At 40.6% G+C, this 25,147-nt stretch overlaps 1 protein-coding gene across 2 annotated transcripts in view; it reads right to left on the bottom strand.

The window, feature by feature from the left end:
* LOC117661179 (uncharacterized) overlaps positions 1 to 25,147 on the bottom strand; it is a 42,791-nt gene that overhangs the window by 16,661 nt on the left and 983 nt on the right. Inside the window, exons 2-6 of one of the 2 annotated variants that reach the window (XM_087891128.1) lie at positions 24,583 to 24,642; positions 23,812 to 23,883; positions 23,534 to 23,646; positions 13,152 to 13,289; positions 4,758 to 5,015 (exon numbers count right to left, since the gene is read on the bottom strand). The gene's annotated coding sequence lies outside the window, so the exon portion shown is untranslated. Of the gene's footprint in view, positions 1 to 4,757; positions 5,016 to 13,151; positions 13,290 to 13,529; positions 13,671 to 23,533; positions 23,647 to 23,811; positions 23,884 to 24,582; positions 24,643 to 25,147 lie in introns of those variants that run through there. The other variant, XM_087891129.1, reaches the window with a different exon arrangement.

Genomic DNA, 25,147 nt, shown 5'->3' with positions numbered 1-25,147 from the left:
ACACAGTCCAATCTTCCTGGATAGCACCTGGTTGCCCATCCCTCTCCAGGAGTTTTCACTTTCCATATTATAACAAGAAACATCAACACTAACTTTGTTTTCAAAATGTAAATCCTACTATGTAGGGGATACAACCATGGATTTACTAAACTATCTAGAATGATCTATATAACTGGCCGTGTTATAATGTTCCCCATGAAAAGTCTTTTAATTTAAGGAACTTTTTTTCTTTCAAACCACAACACACGCTAACAATTTCTAGAGGTAAAATTTTTGATTTAGTGCGTGAGAAAAGTGTTCACTTTTTCCCCAAATGCCAATCTGCAAAGGTAGCCCAACAAGTTGCTTTCTCACAGTTTAGGCAGTACTACTTTTTGTGAGATTGATTGCGATCACAACTGCATCAATAAAATTTGCAATAGTGATGAGAGCTTCATATGAAAAACAAGCTCATTGTATTGTGGCCACCAACAACTATTTATTTTATATATTTATTTTATTTGGCTTATATGCCGCCCTATCTCCCAATGGACTCAGGGCGGCTCACAATAATAAAAACACAAGCCACAATACAAAATGGTATCTTACTGCACCAGCTGGAGGGGTTAGGAATAGGGGGCACCGTGCTTCGGTGGTTCTCCTCCTTCCTCTCTGACCGTTCGCAGTTTGTGTTGGCAGGGGGACAGAGGTCGACCTCGAGGCACCTTATTTGTGGGGTGCCGCAAGGGTCAGTCCTCTCACCCCTTCTGTTCAACATTTATGTAAAACCACTAGGTGAGATCATCCGTGGTTTTGGGGTGAGTGTTCATCAGTATGCTGATGACACACAGCTATACATCTCCACCCCAGACCACCCCACTAATGCCCTTGCTGTGATGTCCCGTTGCCTGGAGGCCGTGCGGATCTGGATCGGGAGAAACAAGCTCAGACTCAACCCCTCCAAGACTGAGTGGCTGTGGCTTCCGGCGTCCCGGTATAGTCAGCTGGTACCATCACTGACAATAGGGGATGAGATCTTGCTCCCCACAGAGAGAGCCCGCAACTTGGGTGTCCTCCTGGATTCACGGTTATCTTTAGAAGATCATTTGACGGCCGTGGCCAGGGGTGCCTTTTATCAGGTTCGCCTGATCCGCCAGTTGCGACCCTTTCTGGATCGGGACGCCTTGCGCACGGTCACTCATGCCCTAGTTACCTCCCGTATGGACTACTGTAATGCTCTCTACATGGGGCTCCCCTTGAAAAGCACCCGGAGGCTCCAACTGGTCCAGAACATAGCCATAGGTGATTATGGGCGCAGCTTGTTACGCCCATGTAACACCTCTCCTACGCGAGCTGCACTGGCTCCCGGTGGTCTTCCGGGTGCGATTCAAGGTGTTAGTTATCACCTTTAAAGCGCTCCATGGCTTAGGACCTGGGTACCTATGAGACCGTCTTTTGCCACCAATAGCCTCCCACCGACCAGTTCGTTCTCACAGGGAGGGACTACTCAGGGTACCGTCAGTCAAATTATGTCGACTGGCGACTCCCAGGGGGAGGGCCTTCTCTGTGGGGGCTCCAACCCTTTGGAATGAACTGCCCCCGGAGATACGGAATATCCCTGATCTCCGTGCTTTCCACCGTGCCCTCAAGACCCTGATGTTCCAACAGGCAGGGCTAAACATACAAACATGCGAATGATTTTTTAAATGTTATCTAATTCTGGGTTTTATTTAATTGACCAAACTAAGTAACAATTTTAATTAGCAATTTTATGATGTTTGTGTGTCTATATTTTTCTTGACTGTACACCGCCTTGAGTCCTACGGGAGAAAGGCGGTATAGAAATATAATAAATAAATAAATAAATAATAAATAAAATAAAATCTAAAATCTAAAAAAATTAAAATTTAACCCTTAAAACCCCCCCTCAGACCAGGTCAAGCGATTTAAAAAGCCAAGTTTTTAATTCACGACGGAAGGTGCGAAGGTCAGGCGCTAATCGGAGCTCCAAGGGAAGTTGATTCCAGAGGGTGGGCGCACCCACCGAGAAGGCTCTATCCCTGGGGGCCGCCAACTGGCACTGTCTAGCCGACGGCACCCTGAACAGGCCCTCTCTATGGGCGCGAACCGGGTGATGGGATATCGTTGCTGGTTGTAGGTGGTCCACCAAATAATCTGGGCCTAAGCCATGTAGGGCTTTATAGGTCATCACCAGCACCTTGAATCTCACTGCAATGCAAGCCGAGCAGGAGGGGTGTAACATGGGAGTATCGGGATTCTCCCATCACAACCCCTGCAGCTGCATTTTGCACCAGCTGAAGCCTCTGAATGGTCCTCAAGGGCAGCCCCATGTAGAGAGTGTTGCAGTAGTCAGTCCGTGAGGTGACCAGCGCATGAGTAACTGTGCGTAGGGCATCTCGGTCCAAGTAGGGACGCAACTGGCACACCAGATGTATCTGGGCGAATGCCCCCCTGGTCACGGTCGTTATATGATCTTCTAAGCTCAACCGTGAATCCAGGAGGACACCCAAGTTGCGCACCCTGTCTACAGGGGGGCAAAACTTCACCCCCTATAATCAGCAATGGCACTTCTCCCCTGAACCGAGATGCCGGTACCCACAGCCACTCGGTCTTGGCCGGGTTGAGTTACAGTCTGTTTCTACCCATCCAGACCCGTACCACTTCCAGGCACTGGGCCATCACATCGAGGGCATCTCTGGGTTGGTTCGGGGTGGAAATAAAGAGCTGAGTATCATCAGCATACTGATGATACCTAACCCCAAAACCACGGATGATCACCCCTAGCGGCTTCATATAGATGTTGAACAGGAGGTGCGAGAGGACCGACCCCTGGGGCACCCCACAAGTGAGGGGCCTCGAGATTGATCTCTGCCCCCTTGTCAACACCGCTTGCGTTCCACCCGAGAGGTAGGAGAACCACCATAAAACAGTGCCCCCCATTCCCAACCCCTTGAGGATACTGTGGTCGATGGTATCAAATGCCACCAAAAGATCCAATAGGACCAGAACAGAGGAATAACCTCTGTCCCGGGCCTCCAGAGATCATCCACCAGCGTGACCAATGCTGTCTCCATGCTGTACCTGGGCCTGAAACCCAATTGGTACGGGTCAAGGTAATCCGCTTCATCCAGAACCAGCGGAAGCTGACGTGCCGCCACATTCTCGACAACCTTCACTAAAAAGCGGAGGTTGGAGACTGGACAAAAATGACTTAAAACAGCTGGACCCAAGGCCGGCTTCTTGGGAGGGGCCTCACCACCGCCTCCTTCCAGGTGGTCGGGAAGTTACCCTCCCTCAAAGAAGCCACTATCACCACCTGCATCCAGCCTCGTGTCACCTCCCGGGCTGAATAAACCAGCCAGGAGAGACACGGGTCCAACACACATGAGGCCGCACTCAGCTTCCCCATGATCCTGTCCACTTCCTCTGGGGTAACAGAGTCAAACTCTTCCCAAAGCACAAGATCTGCTGTCTCACCCCCGTCTGACTCTGTCCAGTCAGAGTCCAGGCCGTCCCGAATCTGAGCGATTTTGTCTGACAGGTGCTGACCAAACTCCTCGGCTCATCCCTGTAAAGGGTCTTCCTTCAACCTCTGATTTAAGAGGGAGTGGGACATCCTGAACAGGGCAGCCAGACGATTCTCTGCGGATGCGATCACATTGGTGAAGTAGCGGCGCTTTGCCGCCACCAACTCCACCAGGTAGGCCTGGGTAGCCAACCTTAACTGAAATCGGTCAGATTCGGAACTACTGGCTCTCCAACAGCTCTCTAGGCCTCGTCTACGCCACTTCATCCCCCGGAGCTCCTCAGTAAACCAGGGAGCCAACCAGGGTCTGCGACGAGTCAGAGGCTGCAAAGCAACAACCCGGTCCAGAGCCCCGGCAGCAGCCTCTTCCCAGGCCTACACCAGGGTCATGGCCGGGGCATGGGAGAGAGAGCGAGGGATCATCCCAAACTCCGCCTGCAACCTCTCAGGGTCCATCAGGCACCTGGGGCGGAACCAGATAGTTGATTCCGCCTCCCAGCGAGGAGGGGCGGCGTAACGGAAGCCTAGCCGAAGGAGATAGTGGTCGGTCTATGACAGGGGATAAATCGAAGGCGATCCCTCACCGAGCTCCACTCGCCACTGCTCCGAGACAAAAACAAGATCGGGCGTTTGCCTCCCCCCATGAGTCGGGCCCTGAATAATCTGAGTCAGGTCCATCATTGCCATGGAAGCCATGAACTGCCGAGCCACCCCCAATGCTGCACCCAGGGATGGCAGATTGAAGTCCCCCAGAACAATAAGTCTGGGAAACTCCACCACCAGCCGCGAGAGGGCATCGAGTAGCCCAGGCAGGGCTGTTGATACGCAGCTGGGAGACAGGTATGCAATCAACAAGCCCAACTGACCATACGGGCCCCACCTCATGAGGAGGGCCTCACACCCGTCAATCTTAGGAGCAGTGACCTCCCGCGGACTAAGGACCTCCCTAATAACCACCGCCACCACCCCTCCCCTACCCTGGGCCCTTGGCTGGTGCAGCACCCGGAAGCCTGGTGGGCACAATTCAGTCAGAGGAACACCCCCCTCTGGGCCCAATAGCAGAGGTCTTCTGGGTATTCTATTTAAAATGGGGATTAGCAACAAAATTTTACAAGGTGCCAAGCAAACATGTCATCAAGTCTTGGTGCTATGGGGTGATAATATCTCAGTGGTTTCTCTCGAAGTGTGACCTATGACACCCTGGGTCATCCTTCCGGAGGTGTGTCCTTACCAGGATCCTCAGCTCCTCCCACTTTAGCACCTCAGCACTTCAGCACCTCCGCACTTCAGTTCTTCAGTACCTCAGCACTTAGCTCCTCAACACCTCAGCCCTTCAGCACTTCAGCACCTCCGCACTTCAGCTCCTCAGCACTTCCGCACCTCAGCTCCTCAGCACTTCAGCACCTCAACTCCTCCGCAATTCAGCACCTCAGCTCCTCCACAACTCAGCACCTCAACTCCTCAACACCTCAGCACAAGGATTGGGATCCTGGATATATATATATGTAGCAGTCAAAGTCATCACAATCAGTGTTTCATGATATGGTCTACTATGTCTTAATCTTTTATCTAGCTATGAAAGTTGCTAGAGGTGCAAATTGTATGCCCCACAGTGTCATGGCAGATAGCAGATATCCCCTTCTATGGCCCCTAGTGCTCAAATCAATCAATGGCTGTCCACTATCGTGTGGTATTGGAGCTTGGGCTACAATGCCATTGAAACATTCTTTCGCTTTTTACTAATTTCGGAACAACTAGAATACCTCAAAAATGCTTGGCTGTTTATCAGGCTTGACTTTAGGGGCGCTTCTACTATGTACATTATAGCAAATGCCCTTTGCTTCTGGAGTGCGATGGAGTGGAACCATTACAGGGCACGAAACCATCTCAGGGGGTGGGGTCCTTTCTGCAACAATGACTATCTTTTTTTTTTTTTTTTTTTTATTGAAAGAGTTTTACAACAAATACAATTTCCCCACAACCCCCACCCCCCCTCCCCTTCCCCGACTTCCCAGAGCAGAACACAAGGTATTTCTATTAAGCTTTAACAGTAAGCTAAATTGCATAACCAATTATGCTAACACCCCTAAAAGAAAAATTCCCTTAACCCCCCATATATGAAATCCTATTTCTTAAACATAATATTTCTAATATCACTTATATAGCACTTGTACAAATAATAAGAAAAAAAAACATCATTCGTAAGCTATTTGATATTTTTTGGTCTGATACTTATTTTGTATATAATCAATCCATCTTCTCCAGTCCTGTATATATCTTTCTTGTGTGTGATCCTTCAAAAATGCTGAAATTTTAGCCATTTCAGCTAAATTAGTTACTTTCAATATCCAATCATCAATAGTAGGCAAAAAATCCTTCTTCCAATGTTGTGCAACCAACAATCTTGCTGCTGTTATCAAGTTCAAAATCAATTTAGTCTCTACAACTGTACAATCTGTGGTTATACCCAATAAAAACAACTGTGGAGTAAATTTCAGTTTCTTTTTAAGAATATTCTGCATCACCCACCAAATCTTTATCCAAAATGCTTTGATTTTTCTACAAGTCCACCATATATGATAATAAGTTGCGTCATCACAGTCACATCTCCAACATTTAGCTTGCACATTAGGATACATACATGATAACTTTTTGGGATCTAAATGCCATCTATAAAACATTTTGTAAAAGTTTTCTCTTAAATTTTGTGCTTGTGTAAATTTCACATTTCTAATCCAAATTTTTTCCCAAGTCTCCATCATTATTGGTTCCTGAAAGTTTTGTGCCCATTTAATCATACAGTCTTTAACCAATTCCGTCTCGGAATCTATTTCTAATAAAACATTATACAACCTTTTAATATGCATTTGTTTTTGATCTCTAATTTGTTTTACCAAATTCTCCTCATTTTGCACAAAGCCAGTTTTTTGATCTTCCTTCCATCTAGCTTGAAGCTGACCATACTGAAACCATGTATAAATTATACCTTCTTCTCTCAACGTATCTAGAGATTTCAAGTACATTACCCCCCTTTCCATAGTAAGAAGCTCTTTATAAGTAATCACCTCCTGTTTTTGTTCTATACTTATATTTTCTATTGCATGTCTAGGATTTGCCCATACAGGTATCTTGTAATTTAACTTATACTGATATTTTTTCCAAATCCTTAACAAAGCATTTCTTAATATATGAACCTTGAATACTTTATCCACTTTTTTATCATATAACAAATAAGCATGCCATCCATATAACAAATCATAACCTTCTACATTCAGAACTCTACCCTCAGTTAGATTAAACCAATCACTAATATGTGATAACACCGCTGCTTCATAATACAATCTTAAATTAGGCATTTTAAGACCCCCTCTTTCACGTATATCTTGTATAATTTTCATTTTTATTCTGGTTTTTTTCCCAGCCCAAATAAAAGTATTAACACCTTTCTGCCATACTTTTAGATTTTCGTCTTTCTTAAGCACAGGTATCATTTGAAATAAAAATAAGAATCTAGGTAAAACATTCATTTTAATTGCTGCAATTCTTCCCAATAAAGACAACTGTAGTTTTTTCCAATTTTCCATATCCTTCTGTACCTTCTGCCAAAGTACCTCATAATTGTTTTTATATAATTTTGCATTTGAAGCTGCTATATATACCCCTAAGTATTTAACCTTTTTAACTATTTCAAAGTCTGTCAATCTTACTAATTTATCTCTTTCCAGTATAGTCATATTTTTAACTATCATCTTTGTCTTATATGGATTAACTTTAAATCCTGATACTTTCCCATATTGATTGATTAAATTCAATATATGTGGAGCCGACTCTATAGGTTGGGATAAGGTAATAACCAGGTCATCTGCGAAAGCTCTTAATCTATAGTCTTGTTGTCTAATTACAATACCCTTCACTTTTTCTGAGTCACGTATCTTATTCAATAATATCTCCAAAGTCAAAATAAATAATAATGGAGACAGAGGACACCCCTGCCTTGTTCCTTTCTCAATTTTAAAAGCCTCTGTTAAACCTCCATTAACTATGATTTGTGCTGTTTGCTGCTGATATATCGCTCTAATTGATTGTATAAAATATTCCCCAAAGTGCATTTTCTCTATTATTTTAAACAAAAATTGCCAGTTCAAACGATCAAATGCCTTCTCTGCATCCAAAAATATAAACGCTGCAGGGACTTGATTATTTTTTTCCAAGTATTCCAGTAAATCTACGATTTGTCTAACATTATATCTCATTTGTCTCCCTTTTATAAACCCTGATTGATCATTGTGAATTATTTGTTGCATAACTGGCATTAATCTATTAGCTAATATTTTAGCAAAAATCTTATAATCAGTATTCAAGAGTGAGATTGGCCTAAAATTCTCAGGTTTAATGGAATTATGATCCTCCTTTGGGATTAGTGAAACAAAGGCTGTTTTCCAAGAAGGTGGTACTCCTCCTCCTAGTTGTATTTTATTAAATAAAATTTTAAGTGGTTCTAACATTTCAGATTGTAGATGTTTATAAAAAACAGCTGTTAATCCATCTGTTCCCGGAGCTTTACCTATTTTTAATTGTTTGATTGCCTCAACTATTTCCTCAGAAGTTATTGGCTGATTCAATCTCTCTCTCTGCTCCAACGTTAATTCAGGAATCTCCATCTTTAAATATCTATCAATATCACCATCTTGAATTAAGTCTTTAGCATATAACTTTGTATAAAACTCCAAAAAAGCCTTTTTTATTAAATTCTGTTGATAAATCTCTTTACCTCTAAATTCTATCTTATCTATGACACGTGATTTCTGTTTTTTCCTCATCGTATAAGCCAACCATCTCCCAGGTTTATTAGCATTACAAAATGTATTATGTCTGGCATATTGTATGCTAGTTGCTACTTGCCCAGCCATTAACATATTAAATTGCTCTCTTAAAATATTAATCATATCTTTTGCCTTTTTATCTCCCGGGTTATTTATAAGCAGTTGTTCTTTCTTTTTAATTTCCTCCTCTATCTCTTTTCGTCTATTTTGTTGTTTTAATCTATATTTATTATTCAAAAAAATTAATGTTCCCCTCATATATGCCTTACACGCATCCCATACCATCTCCATCGAGGTTCCTTTATTCATATTATTAATAAAAAATTCTTTCAATTGTTTTTTAAGCTCAAAGAGATTATCTTCATATCTAAATAAGTTCTCGTTTAGCCTCCAAGACCTCCTTTCCCCAAGTGTTTCAACAAGTGTTCATCTACTAAATGACCACTCACAAATGATTCCAAAAACCCTAATCATTTCTCAATTTCTAGCATGTGTCTGCTTTGTTTCATCCCTCTGGTGAATTACCATCCAACTTTACCATCCTATTTTGCCTGTGGAGAAATCCTTGGGACACATCTGTGCCAGGAACACAACACTGGTTAATTTTCTCAAGTGGCAGATTGCCCATGTCAAGGGTGGAACAGATTTATGTGACTCTCTCGATTCTTGGAACAGTTCAGCAGTGGGCAAGGTGGCTGAGGGAGGGTCGTCCTGTCTCCTCTCTTGTCTGTGGGGAGGCCTTTTAACTCTAGCATGAGGACATGTTGAGAGAGTTACTGATTAGTCTTGTAAAAAGAATTTTAAAGGGAAAGGGAATTACTGTCTCCAGAAGAACCTGAGAGAGAGTCCATTTTGCCTCTGGTGTTTCAGAAGACAGAATCAAAAGATGGAAGGTTTTCAGCTGGACATCAGGAGAACTTTCTAAAGTGAAGGGAGAGATTAGACAATTGACAGCCGTCAATTTTTCCTCCCAACTGTGGACATCAAAGCCCCCACTTTATCAACCCCATTGGGTCTGAAAAAGACAGTTAAGCTGTAGGCAGCTTCAGAAGAACATTGGCTCTCCTTGGAGATCCTAAGCTAAGTCTAAGAAATTTTAGAATGGTTCCACAAGGAAAAATGTAAGTAAACCACCAAAGTTGTGATGTAGCAGTCAAGGTATTAGATGAGGAACAAGGAGCCTCCCGGTTCAAGTCCAACCATGGATGTTCCTGGGTGACTTCATCACACTTTCTCATCCCTTTATCTCACACGGTTAATGGATGGAGGGAAAGAGGAACAAAAACTCTCCGGTACCATGAGCTCCTGAACATGAAGCAATACAGGCTGACACAAACACCTCCCAAATTCCAACTGTGGGTTGTGCAGAGGTGCGCTCCTGCATGCGCGCTATTGGTTCAGGCTTCCTATTGGGAAATGGGGGAAGGCAAGGCACATACAAGCAGGGAATGTTAAAATTTGCTGATGTATAAAAGGAACACTTATGCAACTGTCCCTGAATAACAGACACATACGTTCACTCTTATGCAGTGCCAGAGTAGTCTGCTCAAGCTGTAAGTCCAACCCTGAATTCTGTTGTCTATTGTCTAACTCCAAGCAAGTGCTAATTGTTAGTTGAGAAGATTCTGTGCATAGTTTCAGCGTTCCGACGGGACCTTTGTGAGTTGACACATACGACTGTTTAGCATTAAATCAGTTTAATTGGACCTTCACATGTGGACCTGGTCTTTCCATCAAAAACCATGTTGTCAAATTTTTGCCATTTCATCCCTGGGTCATAAATTAATTATTCATGTTGTCGTCATGTGACAGCTTTTACATCGTCACCTTTACTGCATAATCTTTTTTTCATTGAATGACCTCTACATTTTCTTGATGCTTATAAAGTGGCTTTGTTGCAGTCTCCAAATGCTTTGGTTTTTCTTAAGGGAGTAGATTATTTTATGCAACAGATAGTAATGTACTCAGCACCTAGATCCTATTGCAACTTCCCCAGGATCAAAACCAGATTTACTTTGCGATTGCTCGTACGTAGTGGGCTCTCAGCTCCTTGTAACTGATTCATGGTGAATATGAATTTCTGACTGTCGCAGACTCAACAGCACTCCAGAGGAGACAGAAGTCCTCGAAGGCAACCAGCCTCAAGGATTCTACCACTAAACCAGCAATGGAGTTTAGCAGCTGAAGGGGAAATGATGCCATATAGTATGGAGGCAGGTATAGCGGCAATAAACCCAACTGCTCTTTAAAACCCAGCTTCAGTCAGACAATCTGACATCGTTACCTGTGAAAGCCTCTGAAAGCCCCCAAGGGCACCCAAATGATTGCTGCCATCCCACCTATCCCTGCCCTCAACTCATGGCCACATATCCCACAGCAACCAGTTCTGTCCACACCAGATCACCTCAATCTCTAAAAGGGGAATTTCACTCAAATCTTGGTTATTCACACCAGATCATCTCATCTACAATCCCTCAGCGAGGAGTGTGAAGGGAGGCAGACACCGTGCCTCTGAGGAAAAGAAGCAGCGAAGCCCTGACTGTGATCCGGGTGGGGACCGTGAAGGGACACGCGCCTGTCGCCCTCGCTGCCACTACTTTTGCTCTCGGCTTCTTCCATGGGGGTGCTATTAAAGTCGATCTTGAAGAGCTGGAAGGTTTTTCGTTAGATCGCTGTCAAACTCATGGTTGGGGAGGTTTAGTCCCTGAACACATGAGAAGTCTCGGGCAAAGTTGTCTGACTTTTAAAACGCATCTGTGCGGCGTGTGCCTCCCTTCACACTCCATGCAGAGGGATTGTAAATGAGATGATCAGGTGCGAATAACCACGATTTGAGTGAAAGTTCCCCTTTTAGAGATTGGGCCCTATGCAAGGCCAGACCCATATTGGTGGTCTCCCCCAGATACCTTATGGATACAGTTGATTTCTGGTGGGAGCCTAATTTGCAAGGGATCTTGGCCTCTTGGCACAATTGCATCTGAATAGGAAATTTGTTTAGGTGGCTCCTTTGTTTGATTGTTAATTTACATGTTATTCAAAGTAAATAAATCTGATATGATAAATCAGATATGTTTACGTGTCTGTCTGTCTGTGTTTTTCGCAAAGTATCAGGAATGGCCCAGGGGCCAGATAAATGGCTCTTTGAGAATCCAAACACAACAAACAAACCAGTTAACGAGGAGATTTCAGGCTTTATTAAGTACCTGTAGAACAGGGATGTCAAACTGGCGGCCTTCAGGCCGTATGCCCCATGCACAGGCCATGCCCACACCAGCTCCCCAAAGGTAAAAAATGTCATGGAACGTCACGTGATAGCAACGTGCCGAAGGCAAATTAAATAGAGAAAAGCACCAAGTCTTAGAAGTCATTTCACTTCTCAACCAAGAAGGTTCTTCAGGTCTGTTTGGATGGTGGGAATGGAAGGATTGATATTCCTTGCAGACAGCTAGTCATTTGTATTCTTTTAGAGAGTTGTTGAGGCCACTTGGAGGTTCGCTTGGTCCTCAGAGTCACCTGAGTAGTGCAAATGGGTGGGGAACCTTTTTCGACCTGCTGAAAGGGTTCCTGCAGTCTGCAATTTTTCTGGAACTCCCTTCATACTCCCACACCATCAAGTCCAATGATCGCTCTTTTGCTGCTGGGAACCGTTACTGAGCATCTAGGTGTTCTTCCCCCTCAAGATTCTTTATAGATATTTCAAGTCATTTTTTGGCATCTTGTTTAGATACTTTAGGACCTTCGTCTTGCAGGTTTTTAAAGGATTGTCGAAGCCATTTTTCAAGAACTGGTCTAGGTTCTCCAGAAAGTGACAGGCTTTCTAAGGATCCTTGAAGCCATTCTAATATATTCACCAGAGATCCTTCAGGACATTGCTACTTGAGGTTCTCTATTGATTTTTCCAGCTATCCCTTTTTTCTGGCTCGACTTGGATTTTTGTAGATGTTGAATGCCTATAATAGATGCTTCAAGCCATCCCTGCACATCTAAATCACAGGTTTCTGGCCCTTCTTCTTGGAGATGATTTATCGATGTTTCTAGCCAACCATTCACATCCCCCCTGGATGCCTCAGCACATTCCTTCGGGAGGTTGGTGGTGGATGCTTTAAGCCATTCTGGCAGGGGGTACAGTTCAGAGGAATCCTCTTTCAGGATTTTCAGCGATTGCTGAAGCCACCTCAGTATATTTTGCCCAGGTTCCTTAGATGTTCTGATTTTGAGGCTGTCTACCGAAGCTTTAAGCCATTTCTTATTTAATTGATATGTCAAATTGATTTGAGGCTTCGTTTTGTCTTGAGCTTCTGTCTTGTCTTCTGTAATGTCTGCCCTTGTTTGGCAGAGACTCACAGAGCCTCCTTTGCTCTCTCTGCTGCTGGGTCTCTGCTCCATCTGGTCTCTGTCCATCATTAAGGGGCAGCGGCCCTTCCTCAGTTATGTCTCTCTAGAAAAACCAGGTTAGATGTGAATCTGGACCAACAACAAAGCATTCTTAATTTAAAAAGGATGGGAACTGCTTTGATGTCAGGAAACTCTCACTCTTGTGTCTAAAGCGTGTAGAAGTGTATGAATATTGTTGGGCAGCGGGGGTTGGAGGTTAAAAGATCTCTCCTATACATATCTTCCCATTCACTTCCATGAGATTAACTCCTAGATTTGTACATGTAAAAGTATAATGAGCCATAATTCATTAATTTCTTTCTGAAGTAAGGAGATGTTCAGGTTTTCCCAAGCTTTCTAAGATAAGGGGAACCTAATGTGAAATTCTGGAACAGGAAGTTCATAGTGGCTATCTAAAAATTTCTCACCTCCACAGTCTTTCTTCGTACTCTCGGCAGAGCTCCTCTTTCTCGTCGGTCAACTCAATATTTTTGAATGTCAGGATCTCCGTCTTCATTTGGAGCTCTTTGTTTTCTAATGTTAGTTTCGACATCACTGCTCTCTTTCTGTAAATTATGAGGACAAGAGATATTAGCCCTCTTCATTTTTTACTTGAATTACTAAGCATACCTACATTCTTAATTATTTTTGCATTCCATTATACCTATTGCTCTTCTCTTATTCACCTATACATACATATGAAAGAATGGAATATTTCTTTCATCCAGTATATCTACCCTGCGGGCGCTAATAAATATATTTGAATTTGAAAGAAAAAGTCAAGAAAAAGTCTAAATATTTGTCACCTATAAAGCTCTTCTTTAAGATTATTATTGTCTCATAGGAACTTTGTTTTTTCTTTAGTGTATTTTTGAACCTTGCAGCTGAGTTTCTTATTCTGTTGTCTAAGTTTGTCCAGCTGCCCAGGCTCATCTGAACTCTTCTTCCTGTAAAATATCACGAGCAGAGTGAAATTAGCCCCCTTAGGTTTTTTTATTTGAATCATAATACTTGTTTAACATTAAAACTAATTGAAATAGCTGAGAAAGGAAGAGAAAGTCAGGGTTGCTATCTAAAATTTTCTCACAAGCTCAGCTTTTCTTCATACTCTTCGCAAAGTTCCTGTTTTTTTTTAGCCAGTTGGAGATTTTTATTTAGAAGCTCCTGAATTTTTAATTCCAGCTCCTCTTTTAATGTCAGCAGTTTTTGTTTTTTATTGAAAAGTTTTACAAAAAGAAAAAAAATTCTCCCCCCCAGTATTCCCCCCACCCTTTCCCTCCCCTCAACCCACCCTTCCCCCCCCAGACTTCCCAGAGCAAAATACAAGGTATTTCATTTAACAATCATAAGCTAAGTTAAACTATCTATCCTTAGACTACTAGATCCCCCCCAAAGTCTTAACTCCACTATAGATAACATAATACTTCTAGTACTTAGCATTCATTCATAAGCTATTTGATATTTTCTTGTCTGATACTTATTTTGAATATAATCAATCCACCTTCTCCATTCCAATACGTATCTTTCTTGTGTATAGTCCTTCAAATATGCTGAAATTTTCGCCATTTCTGCCAAATTCGTTACTTTCAGTATCCACTCTTCAATAGTACTCTCTGATTGGGCAGAATCCAATCGGGAGACTAGGGTGGGTCTTAAGAATAATATCTGGATTGAGTTTGACCCTGTTTCTGTCAAGGAAGTGGACAGGATTGTGGGCAGACCTAGTTCCTCCACTTGCTTATTGGACCCTTGTCCCTCCTGGTTGATTTCGGCTGCCAGAGAGGTGACTAGAGACTGGATCCAGGCAATTGTCAACGCTTCGTTGAGAGAGGGGGACTTCCCCGCTTCTCTTAAGGAGGCGGTGGTTCGACTTCTCCTCAAGAAGCCTTCCCTGGATCCAGACTCACTTAATAACTATCGTCCTGTCTCCAACCTTCGCTTCATCGCGAAGGTTGTTGAGACTGTAGTGGCTCAACAGCTCTCACAATTCCTGGAGGAAACGGAATACCTTGACCCGTACCAATCAGGCTTCTGACACGATCACAGCACGGAAATGGCATTGGTCACTCTGGTGAATGATCTCTGGCGGGCTCGGGATGGGGGTTGTTCCTCCATCCTGGTCCTACTTGACCTCTCAGTGGTTTTTGATACTATCAACCATGATATCCTACTGCAGCGACTTGTGGGATTAGGGGTGGGAGGCACTGTTTTACGGTGGTTTTCCTCCTACTTCTCGGGTCGCTTTCAGTTTGTATGGGCGGGAGGGCAGAGATCCACCCCAAGGCCCCTTAATTGTGGGGTGCCTCAGGGGTCGGTTCTCTCCCCCCTGCTCTTTAACATCTATATGAAGCCACTGGGTGAGATCATTCGTGGCTTTGGGGTAAGATATCATCAATATGCTGATGATACCCAATTATACATCTCCACCTCAGACCATCCCAGAGATGCCCTTTCCATGATGTCCCGTTGCCTGGAGGAGGTACGAGCCTGGATGGGCAGAAACAGACTCAAACTCAATCCCTCTAAGACTGAGTGGCTGTGGATGCCAGCATCTCGGGTTTCAGAGGCTCCATCACTTTTGATAGATGGGGAAAAACTTGCACCCGTTGATAGGGCTCGCAATTTGGGTGTCCTCCTTGATGCTCGGCTATCCCTAGAAGACCATCTAACGGCCGTGACCAGGGGGGCCTTCGCACAGGTTCGCCTGGTGCGCCAGTTGTGCCCTTTCCTGGACCAAGATGACCTTCGCACAGTCAGTCATGCCCTGGTTACTTCCCGCTTGGATTATTGCAATTCCCTCTACATGGGCCTGCCCCTGAGATGCACCCGGAGACTCCAGCTGATCCGGAATGCAGCTGCACGGGTTGTTATGGGAGCCCCTCGTTAGTCCCATATAACACCCCTCCTGCGTGAGCTGCACTGGTTACCAGTGGTTCTCCGGGTCTGCTTCAAGGTGCTAGTCCTCATCTATAAGGCCCTTCATGACTTAGGTCCAGGATATTTGCATGACCTTCTCCTGCCTGCCTCTCACCGTCCTGTTCGCTCATATAGGGCCGCTCTCCTCAGGGTTCCGACGGCGAGCCAATGTCACCTTGCTGTGCCCAAGGGTAGGGCGTTCTCTGTGGGTGCTCCAACCCTCTGGAATGAATTACCTACTGAGCTCCGGACAGCTCCTGATCTCCACTCCTTCCGTCGGGACTTGAAGACTTGGCTTTTCAAACAAATAGGCTGAGACTGATTCCGGGCTTTATTATTTACTACTAATTAATTATTTGGATTAAATTATGATTTTATTGTACTTGTTTCTTAACTTGTGTTCGCCACCTTGAGTCCTTCGGGAGAATGGCGGCATATAAATACATGTAATAAATAAATAAATAAATAAATAAATAATAGTAGGCAAAGAGTCCTTCTTCCAGTATTGCGCTACCAACAGTCTGGCTGCTGATATGAAGTTCAAAATCAATTTAGTCTCTAATACTGTATAATCCGTCGTTATGCCCAATAAGTACAATTGAGGAGTAAATTTCAACCTTTTTTTCAGAATGTTCTGCATCACCTACCAAATTTTTATCCAAAATGCCTTGATTTTCTTACAAGTCCACCATATATGATAATAGGTAGCATCATCACATTCACATCTCCAACATTTAGCTTGCAAATTCGAGTACATACATGATAATTTCTTAGGATCTAAATGCCATCTATAAAACATTTTATAAAAATTCTCTCTCAAATTTTGTGCTTGCATAAATTTAACATTTCTAACCCAAATCTTTTCCCATGTTTCCATCATCACTGGTTCCTGAAAATTTTGTGCCCATTTTATCATACAATCCTTAACCAATTCTGTTTCTGAATCTATTTCCAATAAAGCATTATACAACCTTTTAATATGCATCTGACTTTGATCTCTAATCTGTTTCATCAGATTTTCCTCATTTTGCATAACACCAATTTTTTTGGTCTTCCCTCCATCTAGCTTGAAGCTGACCATACTGAAACCAAGTATAAATTATCCCTTCTTCTTTTAATACATCTAAAGATTTCAATTGCAGTTTACCCCTTTCCAAAAAAAGAAGCTCTTTATAAGTAATCACCTCTGTTTTTTGCTCTATACTTATATTTTCTATTGCATGTCTGGGATTTGCCCATATGGGTATTTTATAATTTAGCTTATATTGATACTTTTTCCAAACCCTCAGCAACGCATTTCTAAGTATATGACCCTTAAACACTTTATCCACTTTTTTTTCATATAACAGATAAGCATGCCATCCATATAACAAATCATAACCTTCTATATTTAACATTTTTTTTTCAGTTAAGTTAAACCAATTGCTAATTTGAGATAAAACAGCTGCTTCATAGTACAATCTTAAATTAGGCATTTTAAGACCTCCTCTCTCACATACATCCTGTATAATTTTCAATTTCACTCTTGGTTTCTTCCCACCCCAAATAAAAGTATTAACCCCTAGCACCGGCTGAATCAATTAGACACCCAAATTTAACAGATAAGACAAAAATAATTAGATATAAAGATATAATTGACTATCAAGGCAAACTAAAGACAAAACAACAATTGGAGATAGATTTACACAGAGGAATAGACTGGTGGACTTACACTCAAATACAATCCAAATATAGAGAGCATATAAAAACATATGAAATTTATAATCAAAAACAAGAAATAGATAAAACTATATTAGATTCAGAAAATAAATTAATTAGTAGAATTTATAAATTTCTCCTACGCTATAAATTGGAAGAAGAGACAGTCAAAGAAACGATGATTAAGTGGGCTCAAAATATCAAACACACAATACCTTTGGAAAAATGGGAAAAGTTCTGGCAGGTAAACCTAAAGTTAACGAAAGCAACGGCGTACAAGGAAAATCAACTGAAAATGTTTTATCGGTGGCATATGTCTTCAACCAGATTGGCAAAAATACAACCTAAAAATAGCCCAATTTGTTGGAAGTGCAAAAAAGCACAAGGGACTTTCTATCATTTATGGTGGACGTGCCCGGCAGCAAAGAAATTTTGGTCTAACATCAAAAAATGGTTGGAACAAATAACAAAAACACAGATTGAAAAAGAACCAGAAACATTTTTATTAGGAGTATTTAACAAATCATACCCTAAGGATATCAAATATCTTACAATTCATATATTAACTGCTGCAAGAATAACCTACGCAAGAAATTGGAAACAAGAAAAAATACCAAGTGAAACAGAAGTAATAGGGAAAATTTTAGAATGCACTGAAATGGATAGGTTAACCAAAGAATTACAAGAAAAAGAAGAATCAGACTATTATAAAATATGGAATAATTGGTATAATTGGTTAAAAATTAGAAATATACAAAAAATATAGGGGATATATTACTGATTGATACATATATATGTAATAAAAATATTATTAGATTACAGAAAGGTGAAGGAATATATTATAAGTAGAAGTGTAGAACGTCACTCTGAAAAAATGCTTAAGAAGAAATTATATTCTTTTTGTGTATATGTTGTATAAATGTTAGTTGTGTATATGTTACGTATGTCTTTTTTAATATTTATATTCAATAAAAACTATTTAAAAAAAAAAAGTATTAACCCCTTTCTGCCATTCCATCAAGTTTGCGTCTTTCTTAAGCACTGGTATCATTTGAAACAAAAATAAAAACCTAGGTAATACATTCATTTTTATTACTGCAATCCTTCCCAGTAATGATAGTTGTAGCTTTTTCCAGTTTTTCATTTCTTTCTGCACTTTTTGCCAAAGAACTTCATAATTGTTTTTAAACAATTTCGTATTTGAGGCTGCAATATATACTCCTAAATACTTAACCTTTTTAACTATTTCAAACCCCGTTATTCTCCCTAAATCTTCTCTTTGAGATATGGACATATTTTTAATTATCATCTTTGTCTTGTGTTGATTTACTTTAAATCTAGATACTTTACCATATTGACCTATTATGTCCAACATATATGGAGCCGCTTCTATAGGTTGAGATAAAGTAACAACCAGGTCATATGCAAACACTCTTAATCTATAATCCTGCTGTCTAATTACAATTCCTTTAATTTTATCAGAGTCACGTAACTTGTTCAACAAAACTTCTAAAGTTAAAATAAACAACAATGGCGACAAGGGACAACCCTGCCTTGTACCTTTCTCAATTTTAAAAACATCTGTTAGGCCTCCATTAACTATTATTTGTGCTGTTTGTTCCTGATATATTGCTCTAATTGAGTGTGTAAAATACTCTCCAAAATGCATTTTTTCTATTATCTTAAACAAAAATTGCCAATTCAATCAATCAAATGCTTTCTCTGCATCCAAAAATATGAACGCTGCAGGGACCTGGTTGTTTTTCTCCAAATATTCCAATAAGTTTATAATTTGTCTAACATTATATTTCATTTACCTCCCTTTTATAAAACCTGATTGATCTTTATGAATTGTTTGGTTGCATAACTGGCATTAGTCTATTCGCTAATATCTTAGCAAAAGCTTTATAATCAGCATTCAAAAGTGAAATTGGCCTAAAATTTTCAGGTTTGGTACAATTTTGATCTTCTTTTGGGATCAGTGAAACAAAAGCTGTTCTCCAAGAGGGTGGAACTCCTCCCCCTAATTGAATTTTACAAAATAGAGCTCTAAGCGGTTCTACCATTTCAGACTGTAGATTCTTATAATAAACAGCTGTTAATCCATCTGTTCCCGGAGCTTTCCCTGTTTTTAACTGCTTAATTGCAGCAATAATCTCCTCAGAAGTTATTGGCTGATTCAATCCTTCCCTCTGTTCTCATGTTAATTCAGGAAAATTCTCTTCCTTTAAGTATCTATCTATATCTGTACCTTGTATTGAGTCACTAGCATATAACTTCGTATAAAATTCTAAAAAAGCCTTTTTGATCATATCCTATTGGTAAACTTCCTTACCTCTAAATTCTATCTTACCAATGACTCGTGATTTCTGTTTTTTCCTCAGCATATAGGCCAACCACCTACCTGGTTTATTGGCATTACAGAATGTATTATGTTTAGCATATTGTAAACTAGTTGCCACCTGATCAGCCATTAACATATTAAATTACACTCGTAGTATATTTATTGTTTCTTTCACTTTCTTATCTCCTGGATTGAGTATGAGTAATTGTTCTTTCTTTTTTATTTCTTCCTCTATCTCTTTCCGCTTCTTTTGTTGTTTTAATCTATGTTTATTATTCATATGTATTAACGTACCCCCTCATATAAGCCTTACTAGCATCCCAAACCATTTCCACAGAAGTACCCTTATGCATATTAATAGCAAAAAATTCTTTCATTTGTTTTTTAAGCTCTTTCACATTATCTTCATATCTAAATAAGTTTTCATTTAACCTCCAGGACCTCCTTTCTCCCCTCTCCTGTTCAAATTCCACCCAAACCGGACTATGATCAGTTAGAGTTCTTGGACATATCTTCGTCTTCTTCACACTGGAAATAAAATCATTTGTAGTTAGTATAAAATCAATCCTGGAGAAGGATTGATGTCTACCAGGAAAAAAAGTAAAGTTTCTTTCCTCCACGTTACGTTCTCTCCAAATATCTCTCAATTCTATATCTTCCATCATATCAAAAAAGGATTTTGGTAATTTTGCAGTTGTTGAGATCTTTGATAAACTTTTTTTATCTTTCTGTGTGTCTATTGCTCCATTCCAGTCACCCATTAATATAAAAGATTTATAATCCCATTGTATTATTTTAGTATGTAAAAATTTATAAAACTTGTCTTGTTACTGATTAGGGGCATATATTCCAATTAAAAGCATTTTTCCAGTCTGTGTTAATAGTTCAATTGCAATATATCTCCCTTGATCATCTGCCTCAATTAAATTAGCTGATAATCCTTTCTTTACATATATAACTAACCCATTTTTCTTCTCTGATGCTGATGCCACAAAGTGTGTGTGCCTAATCTTAAATTTATCAAATATTTTTGATCTAATAGTCTAATATGTGTTTCTTGCAGGCAAATAACATCATTGTTAAATTGTTTCAAATAATGAAATACTTTCTTTCTTTTTTGTGGTGAATTTAGGCCATTAACATTCCAAGATAAGAATTTAATTGCCATCTTTAGCCTTATGAAGCCTCATGAGCATCAGCTGAACATCCTCCTCCACCTTACTCTTCGGCCTAGCCCCCCCCCCACGGCTTGTGTTTTTCGAACTTCTTGAGATAGATCTTGAGATTGTTGCATTTTTTGTTGTTCTTGAAATTTATAAATTGATCTGGTCAGTCGTTGTTCTTTTGGCTCTCCCTTCTTAGGTGGTTCCAGAATTGGGGGTGGGCCCCCAAGATCCAGATCCTCTTCCATGGTGATTCCTCCAGCTGCAACTTCCGCATAAGTTTATATCTGCTTACCATCTTTTTCTTGTTGTGGTATCTCCATTTTCTTTCTAACCCCTCCCCCCCGGTGAGGGTGGGTATCCAGCCTTTAAAACATTAACATAAAAATCTTTTGCCTTCCAAACTGTATTCAACCGGGATCTTTCTCCACCATAAGTCACTATTAGACCAGTTGGAATGTCCCATCTGTATGACACTTGTTGATTTCTCAGTTCATTTACCCAAAAGCCAAAGTCCTTTCTACTTCTCAACATTTTTGGAGGGATCTCTTTCAAAACCACCACTTCTTGCCCAGCCACCTGAACCTTATTCTTGTAAGAAGCTTGTAAGATGTCATTTCTGATCCTCCTGGTTGTGAAGTAAATCACCACATCTCTTGGCAGCTGTCTTTTGTCTTGCCATCCAGGAATTAACCCTGTAGATTTTATCAATCCGACTTGCCACATCTTCTGGTCTTTCTTCAATTATCTCCACAATAGCTTCAGCACAAATGTCCTTTAGATTTTCCTTACTATTTTCTTTCAGGCCTCTCAATCTCAAGGCAAATTCCATAGATCTATATTGTAACATTACCAGTTCATCATCAACCTTCTCTGTTTTAGTCATAATATCTCCTACTCTGTTCTCCAAATTCAAGTTGGCTTCATTGATTTCTTCCACTCTCATCCATCTGAATAACAAGTTTTGACAATCCTGAGACTGCATAAACAATATCATCTCTTATTTCATCATGCTTTGCTGCAACAACTTCTTTAATTGACTTTATATCTTCCTCAAATTTCTTTAACTTCCCTTCCACAATTACTGTTAGATTATTCATAGATGCAGCTTGATTATTCATAGCTTCTTTCATAAATTCTTTGAGGTCATTAAAAGCAGCCTCCTGACTCTGTGAATCAGCCGGAAGTTGCGCTTTCTGTGTCACTACAGACACTACTGGAGAACCTCCTCCTCCTCCTCTGGCAACTCCTGGCTTAACTTGTTTAGAAGCCTTTTTTTTTAAGGGATCTTTTTTCCTTTTCCTTTCAAAACCACAAAACAATTTTCAAAAGCTTGTAATTTATAGTCTCTAATTTATCAAGCAAATAGTCTTTTCTCCACAAGCGCACAGTTCTCAGCAGCTTCAATCCACTCTCACAGTGCAAAGTTCTCAATAAGCACTTCCGTTTCTGACTTTCACTTTCATAACAAAGTCGCCATCTTCAGCCTCCAGCTCAAAGAACTTCAATTAGAAACAAAGTTAGTCCGGAGTTAAGCACTGTTATTTTAAAGCTTGTTCTCCTGTTTCCGCTCTGTCTGCGCTTGTAATCAATCAAACTCACTTTTGACAGCAGGATCGGTCGCGGCGTCTGGCTCTGCTTGAAACAGAGTTGCCTCGGATCCGGAGCTTTTTAGTGGGCTGGCTGGGGAGCTCTCACCCTCCAAGCCTCCTGAGTTATTCCAGAGGACTTTCGGGGAGCTCTACTCACACCGACCGGCTCTCCTCTCCTTCTTCTCCAGATGGAGAGGTTTTTCAGCCGCCAGACAGCCAATTAGCGCTGTCAAAGCGGCTTTTACGATATCACAGGGTTGGCGGTCTAAGGAGACCATCCACGACGCCTGCGGTGCCAACCGGAAGCCTGAATGTCAGCAGTTTTGACATTTCCATTGTCTTTCTGCAAATGATTAAGATCGGAGAGAAATTAGCTCCCTTAGTAAAAAGAATGAGCTTTTTTACTTGAATTATCAATCTTTTTCTTCAATTAAAACACATTAAAAATACCTTCATGTGTGTGTGTGTATGTGCATTCATGCGCCATGTTTTTACATGTACGTCAATGCACAAGAAATAATGCTTTGGCCATTTATTTTTCTTTTTTTCTAAATATGTTCCATGAAAGGCACAAACAAATTCAAAACGATTTTCAGAAGCAAAGTAAAGTTATGGATGTAGGATATGGGGAAAGTTCTTACTTCTCACAAATACCTAACTGTCCACATATTTCAACAAGTTGCTCTCTCAGTGATTAAGGCAGTACCTTGTTTATGAGGGAACATGAGATAACAAGAGTATTAATACAATTGTCAGTCATTATGAGAGGTTGTTTAAAAACCAAATTCAACTGTTGCTATTCCCATCTTATTTTCCAAGGTTTACTAGAATATACTTTTCAACACTTGTTTGATAAAATGGTCAGTCCAATTGCCAATGTAGTAATTATGAATGTCGTGTTTAATGTATGAACTTAATAGGATTAAGCAAAGATTTGAAGAAGTGCTTCTGTTTTATGAAGCTATGATTATCTCATGATATGTAACCACTAAATAAACTAGGTGAGTATTAAAAGACTTGAGGGCAGATAATCCCTCAAGATAATAAACAGCAAATTGTTACTAAACTCTTTTCAGAAGTCATTCTGTAGAGGATACCTAAATGTTTGTGCACCACATAAAGGTATGACATATGCCATGATTTACACGTAACTCTGGTTCCTCGCTCTCTTCAGATCTATTTCCAGTCTTTCGGGTTTTTTGTGAACAATCTAGAGAAGCCAAAATACATCACAAGTCAGGAATAGATTTCCATATCAGCCTACTCCCTACCCCCATCCCCACTACCCCATCACTCACACTGGGCTTCTTCCCCTCTTATTACGTGAATTATTTAATCCACACTCAAAAGATTCCTCACATGCTAGATGGTTTACCTGATGGGAACGCATCCTTAAATTTAAATCCTGGTCCAGCTGCATCCTAATATTTTCTGGACGCCTGGAAACCTGGCAGTTCCGTGAAGAATGAAAAACATAAAATGAATTGTAGATGTTTGCTTGATAATTTTCTTCATTACGAAAATTTCTTCAGGTAGATACATTTCATGATCATGAGAATTACATGAATTTGTTTTCCATTAATTCTCTGTGATGTCAGTGTAAAGAGGATGTTACTTTAAAGTTCCTCTTTAGGAAAAGAGTCAGGGGTGTAGACAAGCATATTTGTGCATATTAAAATCATGCATTCCAAGATGAGCACACACATGTGCAACTCCCAATTTATTGCTGTAGATGTTCAATCCAGGCAATAAAGAGTATTCCCGCTGGGATAAAGAAAGAAAGACCTAGTTTTAGTTAATTTGTTTAGGAAATGTAAAAGATAGTGGTTCAAACCAAATATGAATCATCTAAATTTTATGTTATTATTGTATAGGGCCAAAGAAAGTAGCTAATGTGGCAAGGAAGGAACGAACCAAGAATTAGCACAAACACTGCTAATTGCAATTCTTTAATAGAAATTACAAATAAACTAGTTTGTATTGAATAGATGTGGTGTGTGGATCTCATATATGTAATGGAAATAGAAAGTGAACATATATACCGTATAAAATATGTTGCACATAACAATTAAGAATTGCGAAAAAAACATTTATTTTCAGTTTCTCATAAACATATTCTAAGGTGAGCTACAAGTATACATTATACATCAGCGCATCTCCGTTCCTCTGTGGTAGATGACAGAAGAGGAAGTCTGGATCTTTCTTCCTGCAATGATAAAATACCGTTTTCCTGAGAATAAGACTTTCCCGGATAATAAGCCCAATTGGGCTTTTGAGCGCATGTGCTAAAATAAGCCCCTCCCCCCAAAAAATAAGCCCCTCCCCCCAAAAATAAGCCCCTCCCTGAAAATATTTAACCACATGTGCAGCCGGTCCCTGCCATTTCCTCTGGTTAGGGTCAGGGAGAAAGAGCTAGAAATCAGGTAAGATGGCAAGATGGTGCTCCATGCGCACCAAAATGATAAGACCTCCCCGAAAATAAGTCCAAGCATTTATTTCAGGGTTCAAAAAATATAAGACAGGGCCTTATTTTCGGGGAAACACGAATTAAAATCTACAATTTTATTGTATACAATAGTCTACTTACAGCAGATGTTAACTCGTTTATATTTTAACAACTTCAGTTGTTCAGTGTGACTTACTATGTTACTAATTAATTTTATGAAACTATGCAGTTAAAAATGAATCACATTTCATGGAGTATGTCCCAA

Source organism: Pantherophis guttatus, chromosome 3 (genome assembly GCF_059756535.1).
Source record: "Pantherophis guttatus breed Tessera chromosome 3, ASM5975653v1, whole genome shotgun sequence".
Classification (NCBI taxonomy): Eukaryota; Metazoa; Chordata; class Lepidosauria; order Squamata; family Colubridae; genus Pantherophis; species Pantherophis guttatus.
This window is presented reverse-complemented; position numbering and strand designations above follow the sequence as displayed.